This window comes from Phocoena sinus, chromosome 8, assembly GCF_008692025.1.
Source record: "Phocoena sinus isolate mPhoSin1 chromosome 8, mPhoSin1.pri, whole genome shotgun sequence".
Classification (NCBI taxonomy): domain Eukaryota; kingdom Metazoa; phylum Chordata; class Mammalia; order Artiodactyla; family Phocoenidae; genus Phocoena; species Phocoena sinus.
This window is the reverse complement of record NC_045770.1, coordinates 40,300,806-40,318,504: the sequence shown is the minus strand read 5'-3', so window position 1 is coordinate 40,318,504 and position 17,699 is coordinate 40,300,806.

Here is a 17,699-nt window from a genome sequence, read left to right as displayed (position 1 = left end):
AACCAGACCCTCTTCCCGCCAAATGGGTCACTGGGCCCAAGCCCTGAACCCGCCAAAGCCTCCCCACGAGTCCTGGCAGCATGAGTGCCACCCCTGACAGGGCCTCCTCTGGCCAAGTGGACCCGTGCAGCCGAGCACTGGCCCACTCCAAAGCCTCCTCCTGCTGCGCTGGCCCCTGCAGGCACTGGCCTGGGCCCCAGCTGGCCTGCATGGACACGTGTGCTCCGGACCAGCTCCAGGAACAGACGCTGGTGAGAGAACACACACAAGGGTGGAGCTGGCACAGGGGGTCTAGAGAACTACCTAGAGGCCTCGGAGACCTACTGGGGAGGCAGGCATCTGCTGTAGCTCACTGTGAGGGCAAGAACACTGAGAGAGGAGCACCAGGGAACTTCTTTTAATTTTAATTTTTTTTATTGTTTTTATTTTACTTTATACTTTTGTTTTTTGCTGTTGTGGTTCTGTTTTTGTTGCTGATTCATTTTTATTGTTATCTTTTCTAGGATATTTTTAATTTTTTTAAATTAATTTTATTTATTTATTTGGATTTTACTTTCCTGTTTCATTTTCATTTTTTTTAACATCTTTATTGGAGTACAATTGCTTTACAATGGTGTGTTAGTTTCTGCTGTATAACAAAGTGAATCAGCTATACATATACATATATCCCCATATCTCCTCCCTCTTGCGTGTCTCCCTCCCACCCTCCCTATCCCACCCCTCTAGGTGGTCACAAAGCACTGACCTGATCTCCCTGTGCTATGTAGCTGCTTCTCACTAGCTATCTATTTTACATTTGGTAGTGTAGATATGTCCATGGCACTCTCTCACTTCGCCCCAGCTTACCCTTCCCCCTCCCCGTGTCCTCAAGTCCATTCTCTACATCTGTATCGTTATTCCTGTCCTGCTCCTAAGTTCATCAGAACCATTTTTTATTTTTAGATTCCATATATATATGTTAGCATACATTATTTGTTTTTCTCTTTCTGACTTACTTCACTCTGTATGACAGTCTCTAGGTCCATCCACTTCACTACAAATAACTCAATTTCATTTCTTTTTATGACTGAATAATATTCCATTGTATATATGTGCCACATCTTCTTTATCCATTCATCTGGATATCCACTCTTGCCACTATTATTCAACATAGTTTTGGAAGTCCTAGCCATGGCAATCAGTGAAGAAAAAGAAATAAAAGGAATCTAACTCGGAAGAGAAGAAGTAAAACTGTCACTGTTTGCAGATGACATGATACCATACATAGAAAATTCAAAAGATGCCACCAGAAAACTACTAGAGCTAATCAATGAATGTGGTAAAGTTGCAGGATACAAAATTAATGCACAGAAATCTCTTGCATTCCTATACACTAACAATGAAAGATCAAAAAGAGAAATTAAGGAAACAATCCCATTTACCATTGCAATGAAAAGAATAAAATACCCAGGAATAAACCTACCTAAGGAGGTAAAAGACATGTACTCAGAAAACTATAAGGCACTGATGAAAGAAGTCAAAGACAACACAAACAGTTGGAGAGATATACCATGTTCTTGGATTTTCACAATATTGTGAAAATGACTATACTGCCCAAAGCAATCTACAGATTCAATGCAATCCCTATCAAATTACCAGTGGCATTTTCCACAGAATTAGAACAAAATTTTTACAATTTGTATGGAAACACAAAAGACCCAAATAGCCAAAGCAATCTTGAGAAAGGAAAATGGAGCTGGAGGAATCAGGCCCCCTGACTTCAAACTATACTATAAAGCTACAGAAATTAAGACAGTATGGTACTCACACAAAATCAGAAATATAGATCAGTGGAACAGGATAGAAAGCCCAGAGATAAACCCACGCACCTATGGTCACCTAATCTATGACAAAGGAGGTGAGAATATACAATGGAGAAAAGACAGCCTCTTCAGTAAGTGGTGCTGAGAAAACTGGACAGCTACATGTAAAAGAATTAAATTAGAACACTCCCTAACACCATACACAAAAATAAACTCAAAATGGATTAAAGACCTAAATGTAAGACCGGACACTATAAAACTCTTAGAGGAAAACATAGGAGGAACACTCTTTGACATAAATAACAGCAAGATTTTTTTTTTTCTTTTGCAGTACGCGGGGCCTCTCACTGTTGTGGCCTCTCCCGTTGCGGAGCACAGGCTCCAGACACACAGGCTCAGCGGCCATGGCTCATGGGCCCAGCCGCTCCGCAGCATGTGGGATCTTCCTGGACCGGGACACAAACCTGTGTCCCCTGCATTGGCAGGTGGACTCTCAACCACTGTGCCACCAGGGAAGCCCAGCAAGATCATTTTTAATCCACCTCCTAGAGTACTGAAAATTAAAATAAACATATGGGATCTAATGAAACTTAAAAGCTTTTGCACAGCAAAGAAAACCATAAATAAGACAAAAAGATAACCCTCAGAATGGGAGAAAATATTTGCAAATGAAGCAACTGACAAGGGATTAATCTCCAAAATATACAAACAGCTCATGAAGCTCAATATCAAAAGAACAAACAACCCAATCAAAAAATGGGCAGAAGACCTAAATAGACATTTCTCCGAAGAAGACATACAGATGGCCAACAAACACATGAAAAGATGCTCAACATCACTAATTAGAGAAATGCTGATCAAAACTACAATGAGGTATCACCTCACACTGGTCAGAATGGCCATCATCAAAAAATCTACAAACAATAAATGCTGGAGAGCATGTGGAGAAAAGGGAACCCTCTTGTACTGTTGGTGGAAATGTAAAATTGATACAGCTACTATGGAGAACAATAAGGAGTTTCCTTAAAAAACTAAAAGTACGCCATTCCGGGAGGATCCCACATGCCACGGAGTGGCTAGGCCCATGAGCCATGGTCGCTGAGCCTGTGCGTCCAGAGCCTGTGCTCCACAACGGGAGAGGCCACAACAGTGAGAGGCCGGTGTACCGCAAAAAAAAAAAAAAAGTAGAACTACCATATGACCCAGCAATCCCACTAGTGGGCATGTACCCTGAGAAAACCATAATTCAAAAAGAGACATGTACCACAATGTTCATTGCAGCACTATTTACAATAGCCAGGACTTGGAAGCAACCTAAGTGTCCATCGACAGATGAATGGATAAAGATGTGACACATATATACAATGTAATACTACTCAGCCATAAAAAAAAATGAAATTGAGTTATTTGTAGTTAGGTGGACAGACCTAGAGTGTGTCATACAGAGTGAAGTAAGTCAGAAAGAGAAAAACAAATACCATATGCTAACACATATATATAGAATCTAAAAATAAAAAAAAAGTTCTGAAGAACCTAGGGGTAGGAAAGGAATAAAGACGTAGACGTAGAGAATGGACTTGAGGACACGGGGAGGGGGAAGGGTAAGCTGGGACGAAGTGAGAGAGTGGTATGAACATATATACACTACCAAATGTAAAATAGCTAGCTAGTGGGAAGCAGCGGCATAGCACAGGGAGATCAGCTCGGTGCTTTGTGACCAACTAGAGGGAAGAGATATGGGGATATATGTATATGTATATTCACTTTGTTATAAAACAGAAACTAACACACCATTGTAAAGCAATTATACTCCAATAAAGATGTTAAAAAAAAAAGGCATGGTACATATATACAATGGAATAATACTCAGCCATAAAAAAAGAATGAAATTGTGTCATTTGTTAAGATGTGGACAGACTTAGAGTCTGTCATACAGAGTGAAGTAAGTCAGAAAGAGAAAAACAAATACCGTATATTAACACATGTATGTGGAATCTAGAAAAATGGTACAAATGAACCTATTTGCAGGGCAGAAATAGAGACACAGATGTAGGGAATGGATGTGTGGGCACAGGGATGGGGGTGAATTGGGAGTTTGGGATGGACGTGTGTGCACTGCCATGTTTAAGACAGATAACTAGTGGGAACCTGCTGTATAGTGCAGGGAGCTCAGCTCAGTGCTCTGTGGTGACCTTGATGGATGGGGGTGGGTGGGAGGGAGGTCCAAGAGGGAGGAGATATATGTATACATATGGCTGATTCACTTCATTTTACAGCAGAAACTAAGATAACATTGTAAAGCAACTATACCCCCCAAAAAAAACAAACAAACTCATAGAAAAATAGATCAGATTTGTGGTTACCAGAGATGGGGTGCAGGGGGAGGGAAAATTAGATGGAGGCAGTCAAAAGGTACAAATTTCCAGTTATAATATAAATAAGTACTAGTGATATAATGTACAACGTGATAAATATAATTAACACTGCTGTATGTTATAAATGAAAGTTGTCAAGAGAGCAAATCCTAAGAGTTCTCCTTACAAGGGAGAATATATATTTTCTTCTATTTCTTTAATTTTGTATCTATATGAGGTGATGAATATTCACTAAATTTATTGTGATAATTATTTCGTGATGTATGTAAGTCAAATCATTATGCTGTACACTTTATACAGTGCTTTAACTCACACAGTGCTGTATGTCAATTACATCTCAATTAAAAAAAAAAAAAATGACTTGAGGGCTTCCCTGGTGGCACAGTGGTTGAGAGTCCGCCTGCCAATGCAGGGGACACGGGTTCGTGCCCCGGTCCAGGAAGATCCCACGTGCCGTGGAGCGGCTGGTCCCGTGAGCCACGGCCACTGAGCCTGCGTGTCCGGAGCCTGTGCTCCGCAATGGGAGAGGCCACAGCAGTGAGAGGCCTGCGTACTGCAAAAAAAAAACTGACTTGACAAGGATGGAAAGATAGAGAGAGTAATCGTTTTTTAAAATCCCAATCATTCATTATAATCACCTATGGTGCTTCAAAAATGTAGATGGACTGAGCTCCCATGTCCGAAGATTCTGACTTTAGTGTCTTTATAGTGAAGCTCAGGAATTTATGTTTTTAAAGTTCCACAAGTGAGGTAGGATTGAGAGCCATTGGATATAAAGTAATTAGTATCTTGGATGAAATTTATTTTGTGGCCACTAAGAAATGTCAAAATGGCCCCCTAGTACGAAACTCTTACTTACCATTGCTAGTGAATAAATGTTTGTATCTCCCCAAAATTCATATGTTGAAATCCTAATCCCCAAGTTTTTTGGAAGTGGAACCTTTGGGAGGTAATTGAGTCATGAGGGTGGAGCCCTCATGAATGGGATTAGTGCCCTTATAAGAAGAGGCCCCAAAGAGCTCCTTTGCCCTTTTCACAATGTGAGGACACAGCAGAAAGACAGCCATTTGTGAAGCAGAAGAGGGGCCTCACTGGATACCAAGTCTGCTGGCACCTTGATCTTGGACTTCTCAGCCTCCAGAACTGTGAGAAGTAAATGTCTATTGTTTATAAGCCTCCTAGTCTATGGTATTTTGTTATAGCATCCTGAATGGACTAAAGTGTACTGCCTAAGTCATGGTCATCAAAAAAGGAAACGAGAGAGTAAGAGAATACTCTGGTCTTAGCCCCTAGACTGCTCTAATCATTCATTATGGGGCCAGTCTCAACTGCTGCTCTGTATCTTATTGCACAAAGGAAGAAGGGTTTCAAGAGGCAAACACCGCGGGGGACCCAACTCCATCACTTACTAGCTGTGGGATCACAGGCATGGTACTGTAACTCCCTGCTTCTCAAAAGCCTCATCTATAAAATGGGGATAACATCTAGCCCACTTACCTTATAAGCTTGTTATGAGAGTCAGATGAACACTCTAAAACCTTGACACTCAAAGTGTGGTCCATGGACCAGCAATATCAGCACCATCTGAGAGCTTGCTTGAAATGTAGAATCTCAGAGCCACTGAATAAGAATCTGCCTTTTAACGACACCCCCACTCCCGCCACCATCCACTCAGTGATTCCTATGCAAAGTTTGCAAAACACTGCTTTATGGCACTAAAAAAAAACTGTAGGGAAGTGTTATAAGGGTGAAATAACCCTTGTCATTTAGGATCCTACAGTCTCACTGGAAAGGAGCAGGACTTGTATCGTACACGAACAATTAGATATGGGGACAAAGCCAACAAAATCAGGTGCTAAGTAGTGTCCACACTTTTCCATTAAAAAACACAACAGCAGCAGCAGCAACATTATTTGCCATTCTTTCTAGCTCTGTTTATAATAATCAGTGCTCTCCAAAGGTTTTCACAATCAAAAAACAAATAACAATGTTTACAACAGGATGGGGTTGTTCAAGACCAGAGTCCAATGTTATGGGCACTGTTTATGAAACTTCAATGAGCAGACAATCACCTGGGCATCTTGTGAAAATGCAGATTCTGAAATGAGGACTAAAATTCTGCATTTCTAACAAGCTCCCAAAAGATGCTGCTTGTCTATGGACAGTAATTTGAGGCATAAGAGTTGGAGATTCAGGCCCCCCAGGCCCTCTACCAGCAGCCCAGAGGGCCAGGGAGGAATAAATATCTTAGGACACCTCAACACATCCGTGGCACAATGGATGGAAAGTGCTATCCTCACGCATATTAATTTGAGTGAACTCATCATATATATTGGGACCAGACGGTGTTGTTTCTAGACCTGGGGACATCTTCAGTGCCTGATGCACATGGTGTCGGGGTGGATGGGAAGACATCTGCCTCTGTACATAAATATACCACTTTGTGGTGAGGTATATGTCAGCCAATACCGCTGACAAGGGAAGGGAAATAGCTGGTGATTATATAGTTCTGAAAGCAGGGAAACCTGTCAAGGTAAACCTTTCTGATTCTCCGGAACTCTGTAGCTCTGTTCCTTTGTGTGTCTCTCCCTGGAGCAGAACAATGTGAGCGCACAGTTTCCAGGAGCTACACAATGTTCCCTCTCTGGCACCTACTCTATGGATAGGTGTTTAGCAGCTGTAGTCAGCTCGCCCTTCCGTGAACTTCCCAGAGAATTGGGTTCATGGCATTTTGCCTTGGTATATAACATTCCTACACCACCACCCCCAGATTCCTGGGACTATACATTTGATGGGTTAGGTAGTACTATACCACTTCCTTCTACCTGGACCCATAATATAATACTTTAGCAGGAAATGTATCCACAAGAAAAGAATATACTTAGTAAAGAGTTCCAAGAAAGCCTGAGCAAGCTCAATATTCTAGCATTCATTCATATAACTATATTCTTATTGGAGAAATAAAAAATCACCAGGGGAAAATGAATAAATTTGACTGCATAATATATTGTTAACTTCTTTTTGGCAAAAACACCAAAAACAAGGTTGAAAGACAGATGAAAAACTGGAAAAAAGATATTGGCAATTTAAACAAAGAGTTAATACACAAAGAACAAATCAATAAGGGAAATAACCATAATAGAGAAGTAGACAAAGAACACAATCTAGGAATTTGCACAAATAATGCATGTACAGTCAATAAATCTATACATAAAAACATGCAAATAATCCCAAAATGCAAATGAAAAGAAAATTTTTTGCCTGTAAGATTACTAAAGATGAAAAGTATTGACAAAACCCTTTTTGGTGAGCATTGAGTCAATGGCACTGTCATGTACTCTGCTGACAGGAATATAAATTGGTCAAATATTGTCTTTTAAAATTCATAACCTGGGAGTCAGTAATCCCACTCCTAGAAATCTACCCGAAGGAAATCATTGCACTAGAAGATGCATATTCATTCATTCAACAGATATGTATTGAGCCCTTATAGGTGTCAGGCATTAGATTAGGAGTTAGAGGTACTGCCAAGAACAAAACAAGTAAAATGCCTGCCTTCACAAGAGCATACATTATAGTCATGGGAGACAAAAGACAAATATAGTGTGTGTGTGTGTGTGTGTGTGTGTGTGTGTGTGTCTGTGTGTCTGTGTGGTGATAATGGTAAGAAAAATAAAGCAGGGGGGTAAGGGCAATAGAAAATGGAATGTGCTGTTCTTAGCAAGGTGATTAGGAAAGCCTCTCTGATAAAGACACTGAGCAGGGACTTGAAGGAAGTAGGGAAGCAGGGCCTAGGGATACCTGCGGAAAGATGATTCCAGGCAAAGGGATGAGCAGGTGCAAAAGTGGGGTCAGGGAGGAGAACAGTGAGACTGAGCAGAATGAGGGGTGGGGTTAAGTGGTAAAAGCCCAGGGCGCGGTGCTCTGAGACCACACAGGGCCTTGTCAGTCTATGATAAAGCCACTGGGTTTGACCATCAATGAGACAGGCAGAATTGGAGGGCTTTGAGCAGAGCAGTGATGGTCGATGACTTGAGTTGGTAAAGACTCTCTGACTGCTGGGTGGAGAGTAGGCTGGAAGTGGGCAACAGTGTGAGCAGGAAGACCACTTAGGGTGAGATTACAATCATCTACATGAGATCTGATGGGGAAGGGGGACAGTGATGTGGTTGAAAGTGGTTGAGTTCTAGACATGTTTTGAAGGTAGAGCCAACAGGATTTCCTGACAGAGCAGATGTGAGTTGTAAGAGAAATAAAGAAGTCAAGGATGACTGAGACTTGGGGCTAAGAAGTATATTTATTGAAGTGAGGAAGTCTGTAGGAAGAGGGTGAGGTGAGGTCAGACAAATCGCGGCTTTCAACTTGCCACGTTTGAGATGTCTGTTAGACATCAAAGTAGAGCTGTCAGGAAGGCGCTTGGATATGAATCTGGAGTTCAGGGAGAAGTCTGGGCATATAGATAGTTCTTTGTCCTGAGACCAGATCTACACCATGAGTGTAGATAGAGAAGAGAAGAGGTTTGAGATCTGAATACTGGGATGCTCCAAAATTTGGAGGTCAGGAAGACAAGGAGAAACAAGCAAAGGGGACCGTGGCCAATGAAACACGAGAAAACCCAAGAAAGTGGTTTCCTGGAAGGCAAGTGAAGAATTCCAAAAAGAGAAAGGAATGGCCAATATGTCAAAGGCTGCAAGAAAGATGAAGATGGAGGATGACCATTGAGTTTGACATCCTGACAGTCACAGTGACCTTGACAAGAACTGTCTGTGGAGGACCGTGGGTGAAAATCTGATTGGAGAGAAAGCAGAAGTGGAGAAAGTGAGACTGGCAAGTCTAAGCAACTTTTCAAGAATTTTAGGTGTCTGGAGAAACAAAGAAAATGAGCTACAGCTGGAGTGACATCAGGGAAGTTTTTTTTTTTTAAGATGGGAGCTATTATCTGATACCTGTTTGCTAAAGAAATGGTATAGCAGAAAGGAAAAAATAGCAAAGGGATTTAGGGAGATGAGATGGGATCTAGTTAACAAAAGAGGGGGATGATTTGGATAGAAGCAGATACAAAGAATTTTATTTGTTCTAATGGCAAAAAAAGAAACCAGAAATTAATGAAAAGTTTATCAACAGAAACTGGATAAGGGATTTTACGGATCTAAGTACAATAGATTAAAACACAATCATTAAAATTGATAGTGAAGATTCTGTATTTACCTATATGGTAATGTATCCATGTAGTGACATGGATCCATAAAAAAACAAAGCAAAATAAAAACAGTATCGTAGAAGCCTGACTAAAAATGGTTAAACACGCTTTATCTAGATGATAAGATTTGAAGATAGTTTTTACTTTCCTTTTTAGATATTCCGTGTTGATTTTGGGGTTTTTTTTACAGTGAATATACAAAATTTGCTTAAAGGTATTTTCTCCACTTAGAGCAGCTACCATAAGACAGTGTCCAGCCCAGAAGCCCTCTTGGAGGCTTTGAATTGTAATTTACCACTTAATTTCAGGCCCTTTCAAGACTCCCCCTTTCCTATCAACCCCCTCCTTCATAAAAATCAACTCAAACCCCACATCCGTCACTTGTTTTTGAGTAATATATTTAACTTTAACAAGCATGTCTCTTCACCTGTAAAGTAATGATTTAAAAAATTTGCCTCAGAAGGCTGTTGTGAGGATCAGAGAAGATATTGTAGGTAAAATGCCTAGTAAGGTGCCTCGCATATAACAGGCCCTAAATACTAAGCTGTTATTACCCGGATGTACTCCCTGTTTGATTCCCTAGGGCAGGTCTAGCATGTTGTACACACGTAGAGAAGATGAGGAGGACCCGCTCTTATCAACAGCAGTGGCACTGCCTTTGCTTTTTCCTATTTCTGGTGACCCTTGTCTCTCTTCTCTTGTCTAATGGTGGGGCGGGGCAGAGGGTGGAGGGGATGTGAAACAAAACACATTCCCAGGGCTTCTCGATGGCCAGCCGACATTCTAAAATTTGACTAATCTGCCCTCTAGTGGTAAACATAATAATTTCCACCACTTTTCCCCCAACTGGAGTTGAAATAGAAAATGCCCATAAAGGCATAAAGGACAGCATCTGAGGTGCTCGCCTCACCTCCCACTACTGGTTCTGCCACCACCATGTAAAGAGAGGAAAGTGCCTAAAAGTAGCCCATTGCTCACTTACTTGTATTAAGGTTTTGACGGTCCTTCTGAAAACACACACCTGTGCCTATGCCTGTGCCTGGGAGGAGTGGTCTGCCTGAGAATCCTTTAGCTTGAATGTAGCCAGCCTGAGGAATGAGACTCAGTGGGATGAGGTCAAGAAATTCCATGGGAAGTCAGCCAAAAAGTGAGCCATAAAGGGGTCCGCTGGCAATTCCAAATGTAAAGAGCAGAAGACAAGATGTGTAATACCAGGCACACTATTTAGTCTCTCTGAGCATGAGTTTTCCCATCTGTAGCACAGGCATGATGGTGATAATTCTGCTCTCAGTGAAATGCTTGCTAAGCCATAGATCATGTAACAGTTTTGTTATTTTAAGTCTCTCTGAACACGGTATATTGGGACTGGTGTTGAAGGTGAAAGAGGGGCACGTACTTAAAACAGACACCCCTCATCTGAGCTGGGCTTTAGGACATCAGGGAATGGATTATAAAGTCATTAGGCTCTGTAGTAAAAGCTGCGGAGAGAGAGCACAGTATGAGTAGATCCCTACTGGAAGGTCTGAGGGAAATTTCAGTTGTGGAGTTCTAATAGTGAAGTCTTAGGAGCAAAGATGGAAGGGGAGGGAAAGAAAAGGGGGAAAAAAGAGCACAGAAACTTGAAACCTGAGAAGGCCTATTGGAGATAAGAGATTTAACTCACAGAAATAAGACGGGATTTTTCTAAAGGAGAAGAGTCAACAGGAGCCCAAATGTGGAACCCACCCTCATGGCCTAATCACCTCCCAAAGGCTCCACCTCCAAACACCACCACAGTAGACGTTAGGACTTAATATATGAATTTGGGGGGGAGACAAACATTCAGTCTATACCTGAATTGTCTGCTTGGTCATCTGACCACAGATGGGGAAGTGATCATAATCCCTACAGAGAGGGCTCTGCGTCTTGTATCTCTTTATTCTCACGGTCTAATAAGGAACCTGGTCATTACAGGTGTTCATTAAATGTTGAATTAATGCATCTAACGAGGTAGGACAATCATCTCATGAAATAATAAACAAATAGTTAACCCATGTGAAATAGCTCTACGTATAACATTTTATAGGCAGGAGAAAACCAAGGGAGAAGACTTCATGGATGAGGCAGGACATGAAATAGAACTGGAAGACATGGTATGGTATGAAAAGCACTTGCTACAACAGTGCCAGGAGTGATGTGACATGCCAAGCACGTTCTAGGGGCTTTACCCCCAGGAACCCATTTAATCCTCACTACAGCCTTGAGGGCAAGTACTGTTATCATCCAGATCGCAGCCAGTCTGGCCTCAGGGTGGGCTCTCTTCCCCACTGTGCTGGGGACTGGTATGAGCCCCAAATCAGAGACGGGAGTGGTCACAGCACATCATTGTCCAGCTGAAGAGCAGTGTGAAGGGTGTCATGAAATAAGTTTGGATGGATAAGAGCCCCATCATAATAATAATCACATTTGCTTAGTAACATTGCGTTGGTGTTTTGCAAAGTGCTGTCAGATGCATCAGTTTGGTTGACTCTAACACGTGAGTTTGGCATGGTGGATATTATGATTCCTTTTTTACAAATAAAGGAACTAAGGCTCAAAGCTATTAGTGACAAACTCAAACCCTGAGCTCTGCTCTTTTTAGTGCCATATTTTGGAGGTTCTGGAAAGCTATTAAGAGACACTAGGGGGAGATTGGTTCAAGATGGTGGAGTAGAAGGACGTGCTGTCACTCTCTCTTGTGAGAGCACCGGAATAACAACTAACTGCTGAACAATCATCGACAGGAAGACGTTGGAACTCAGCAAAAAAGATACCACACATCCAAAGACAAAGGAGAAGCCACAATGAGACGGTAGGAGGGGCTCAATCACAATAAAATCAAATCCCATAACTGCTGAGTGGGTGACTCACAAACTGGAAAACACTTATACCACAGAAGTCCACCCACTGGAGTGAAGGTTCTGAGCCCCACGTCAGGCTTCCCAACCAGGGGGTCCAGCAATGGGAGGAGGAATGCCTAGAGAATCAGACTTTGAAGGGTAGGGGGATTTGATCACAGGACTTCGACAGGACAGGGGAAAACAGAGACTCCACTCTTGGAGGGCACACACAAAGTAGTGTGCACATCGGGACCCAGAGGAAGGAGCAGTGACCCCACAGGAGACTGAACCAGACCTACCTGCTAGTGTTGGAGGGTCTCCTACAGAGGCAGGGTATGGCTGTGTCTCACTGTGAGGACAAGGACACTGGTAGCAGAAGTTCTGCGAAGTGCTCCTTGACATGAGCCCTCCCAGAGTCCACCATTAGCCCTACCAAAGAGCCCAGGTAGGCTCCAGTGTTGGGTTGCCTCAGGCCAAACAATGAACGGGAGGGAACCCAGACCCACCCATCAGCAACCAAGCTGATTAAAGCTTTACTGAGCTCTGCCCACCAGAGCAACACTCAGCTCTACCCACCACCAGTCCCTCCCATCAGGAATCTTGCACAAGCCTCTTAGATAGCCTCATCCACCAGAGGGCAGACAGCAGAAGCAAGAAGAACTACAATCCTGCAGCCTGTGGAACAAAAACCACATTCACTGAAAGATAAACAAGATGAAAAGGCAGGGCTATGTACCAGATGAAGGAACAAGATAAAACCCCAGAAAAACAACTAAATGAACTGGAGATAGGCAACCTTCCAGAAAAAGAATTCAGAATAATGATAGTGAAGATGATCCAGGACCTCGGAAAAAGAATGGAGGCAAAGATCGAGAAGATGCAAGAAATTTTTAACAAAGACCTAGCAGAATTAAAGAACAAACAAACAGAGATGAACAATACAATAACTGAAATGAAAAATACACTAGAAGGAATCAATAGCAGAATAATTGAAGTTGAAGAACGGATAAGTGACCTGGAAGACAGAATGGTGCCATTCACTGCTGTGGCACAGAATAAAGATAAAAGAATGAAAGGAAATGAAGACAGCCTAAGAGACCTCTGGGACAACATTAAATGCAACAACATTCGCATGATAGGGGTCCCAGAGCGGAAAGAGAGAGAGAAAGGACCAGAGAAAATATTTGAAGAGATTATAGTTAAAAACTTCCCTAGTGGGAGGGAGGGAGACGCAAGAGGGAAGACACATGGGAGCACATGTATATGTATAGCTGATTCACTTTGTTATAAATCAGAAACTAACACACCATTGTAAAGCAATTATACCCCAATAAAGATGTTAAAAAAAAAAAAAAAAAAAGAAAAAGAAAGTGCCAAAATAATTTGGTAAAAAAAAAAAAAAAAACTTCCCTAACATGGGACAGGAAATAGCCACCCAAGTCCAGGAAGCACAGAGAGTCCCAGGCAGGATAAACACAAGGAAAAACATGCCGAGACACATAGTAATCAAACTGACAAAAATTAAAGACAAATAAAAATTATTGAAAGCAACAAGTGAAAAATGACAAATAATATACAAGGGAACTCCCATAAGGTTAACAGCTGATTTCTCAGAAGACACTCTGCAAGCCAGAAGGCAGTGGCATGATATATTTAAAGTGATGAAAGGGAAGGACCTACAACCAAGATTACTCTACCCAGCAAGGATCTTAATCAGATTTGATGGAGAAATCAAAAGCTTTACAGACAAGCAAAAGCTAAGAGAATTCAGCACCATCAAACCAGCTCTACAACAAATGCTAAAGAAACTTCTCTAAGTGGGAAACACAAGAGAAGAAAAGGACCTACAAAAACAAACACAAAATAATTAAGAAAATGGTAATAGGAATAAACATATCGATAATTACCTTAAACATGAATGGATCAAATGCTACAACCAAAAGATACAGGCTCGCTGAATGGATACAAAAACAAGACCATATATATGCTGTCTACAAGAGACCCACTTCAGAGTTAGGTACACGTGCAGACTGAAAGTGAGGGGATGGAAAAAGATAATTCCATGCAAATGGAAATCAAAAGAAAGCTGGAGTAGCAATACTCATATCACATAAAATAGACTTTAAAATAAAGAATGTTACAAGAGACAAGGAAGGACACTACATAATGATCAAGGGATCAATCCAAGAAGAAGATATAGCAATTATAAATATATATGCATCCAACATAGGAGCACCTCAATACATAAGGCAACTGCTAACAGCTATAAAAGAGGAAATAGACAGTAACACAATAATAGTGGGGGACTTTAACACCTCAGTTACACCAATGGACAAATCATCCAAACAGAAAATTAATAAGGAAACACAAGCTTTAAATGACACAATAGACCAGACAGATTTAATTGATATTTATAGGACATTCCATCAAAAAAACAGCAGATTACACTTTCTTCTCAAGTGCGCATGGAACATTCTCCAGGATAGATGACACCTTGGGTCACAAGTCAAGCCTCAGTAATTTAAGAAAATTGAAATCATATCAAGCATCTTTTCTGACCACAATGCTATGAGATTAGAAATCAATTACAGGGGAAAAAAAACATAAAAAACACAAACACATGGAGCTAAACACTGCTTTACTAAACAAGCAAGAGATCACTGAAGAAATCAAAGAGGAAATCAAAAAATACCTAGAAACAGACAACAATGAAAACATGATGATCCAAAATGTGGGGATGCAGCAAAAGCAGTTCTAAGAGGGAAGTTTATAGCAATACAATCCTACCTCAAGAAACAAGAAAAATCTCAAATAAACAATCTAACCTCACACCTAAAGGAACTAGAGAATGAAGAACAAACAAAACCCAAAGTTAGTAGAAAGAAAGAAATCATAAAGATCAGAGCAGAAATAAATGAAATAGAAACAAAGAAAACAATAGCAAAGATCAATAAAACTAAAACCTGGTTCTTGGAGAAGATAAACAAAATTGATAAACTATTAGCCAGACTCATCAAGAAAAAGAGGGAGAGGACTCAAATCAATAAAATTAGAAATGAAAAAGGACAAGTTAAAAAAGACACCACAGAAATACAAAGCATACTAAGAGACGACTACAAGCAACTCTATGCCAATAAAATGGACAACAAGGAAGAAATGGACAAATTCTTAGAAAAATATAACCTTCCAAGACTGAACCAGGAAGAAACAGAAAATATGAACAGACCAATCACAAGTAATGAAATTGAAACTGTGATTAAAAATCATCCAACAAACAAAAGTCCAGGACCAGATGGCTTCACAGGTGAATTCTATCAAACATTTAGAGATGAGCTAACACCCATCCTTCTCAAACTCTTCCAAAAACTTTCAGAGGAAGGGATACTCCCAAACTCATTCTATGAGGCCACCATCACCCTGATACCAAAACTGGACAAAGATACTACAAGAAAAGAAAATTACAGAACAATATCACTCATGAACATAGATGCAAAAACCCTGAACAAAATACTAGCAAACAAAATCCAACAACACATTAAAGGGATCATACACCATGTTCAAGAGGGATTTATCCCTGGGATGCAAGGATTCTTCAATATACATCAATCAATGTGATACACCATAATAACAAATTGAAGAATAAAAACCATATGATCATCTCAATAGATGCAGAAAAAGCTTTTGACAAAATTCAACACCCATTTATGATAAAGACTCTCCAGAAAGTGGGCATAGAGGGAACCTACCTCAACATAACAAAGGCCATATATGACAAATGCACGGCAAACATCACTCTCAATGGTGAAAAACTGAAAGCATTTCCTCTAAGATCAGGAACAAGACACGGATGTCCACTCTCACCACTGTTACTGAACATAGCTTTGGAAGTCCTATCCATGGCAATCAGAGAAGAAAAAGAAATAAAAGGAATACAGATGGGAAAAGAAGAAGTAAAACTGTCACTGTTTGCAGATGACATGATACTATACATAGAGAATCCTAAAGATGCTATCAGAAAACTATCAGAGTTAATCAATGGATTTGGTAAAGTTGCAGGATACAAAATAATGCACAGAGATCTCTGCATTCATATACACTAATGATGAAAAATCTGAAAGAGAAATTAAGGAAACACTCCAATTTACCATTGCCACAAAAGAATAAAATACCTAGGAATAAACCTACCTAAGGAGACAAAAGACCTGTATGCAGAAAACTATAAGGCACTGATGAAATAAATTAGAGATGATATAAACAGATGGAGAGACATACCATGTTCTTGGATTGGAAGAATCAATATTGTGAAAATGATGGTACTACCCAAAGCAATCTACAGATTCAATGCAATCCCTATCATATTACCAATGACATTTTTTACAGAACTAGAACAAAAAATCTTAAAATTTGTATGGAGACACAAAAGACCCCGAATAGCCAAAGCAGTCTTGAGGGAAAAAAACAGAGCTGGAGGAATCAGACTCCCTGACTTCAGACTATACTACAAAGCTACAGTAACCAAGAGAGTATGGTACTGGCAGAAAAACAGAAATATAGGTCAATGGAACAGGATAAAAAGCCCAGAGACAAACACATGCCCCTATGGTCAACTAATCTATGACAAAGGAGGCAAGGATATACAATGGAGAAAAGACAGTCTCTTCAGTAAGTCATGCTGGGAAAATTGGACAGCTACATGTAAAAGAATGAAATTAGAACACTCCCTAACACCATATACAAAAATAAGCTGAAAATGGATGAGAGACCTAAATGTAAGACTGGACACTATAAAACTCTTAGAGGAAAAGATAGGAAGAACACTCTTTGACATAAATCACAGTAAGATCTTTTCTGATACACCTCCTAGAATAATGGAAATAAAAACAAAGATAAAGAAATGGGCCCTAATGAAACGTAAAAGCTTTTGCACAGCAAAGGAAACTACAAACAAGACGAAAAAATAACCCTCAGAATGGGAGATAATATTTGCAAGTGAATCAACGGACAAAGGATTAATCTCCAAAATATATAAACAGCACATGCAGCTCAATTTAAAAAAAACAAGCAACCCAATCCAAAAATGGGCATAAGGCCTAAATAGACATTTCTCCAAAGAAGACATTCAGATGCCCAAGAAGCTCATGAAAAGCAGCTCAACATCACTAATTATTAGAGAAATGAAAATCAAAACTACAATAAGGTATCACCTCACACCAGTTAGAATGGACATCATCAGAAAATCTACAAACAACAAATGCTGGAGAGGGTGTGGAGAAAGGGGAACCCTGTTGCACTGTTGGTGGGAATGTAAATTGATACAGCCACTATGGAGAACAGTATGGAGGTTCCTTAAAAAACTAAAAATAGAATTACCATATGACCCAGCAATCCCACTACTGCATATATACCCTGAGAAAACCATAATTCAAAAAGATACATGCACCCCAGTGTTCATTACAGCACTATT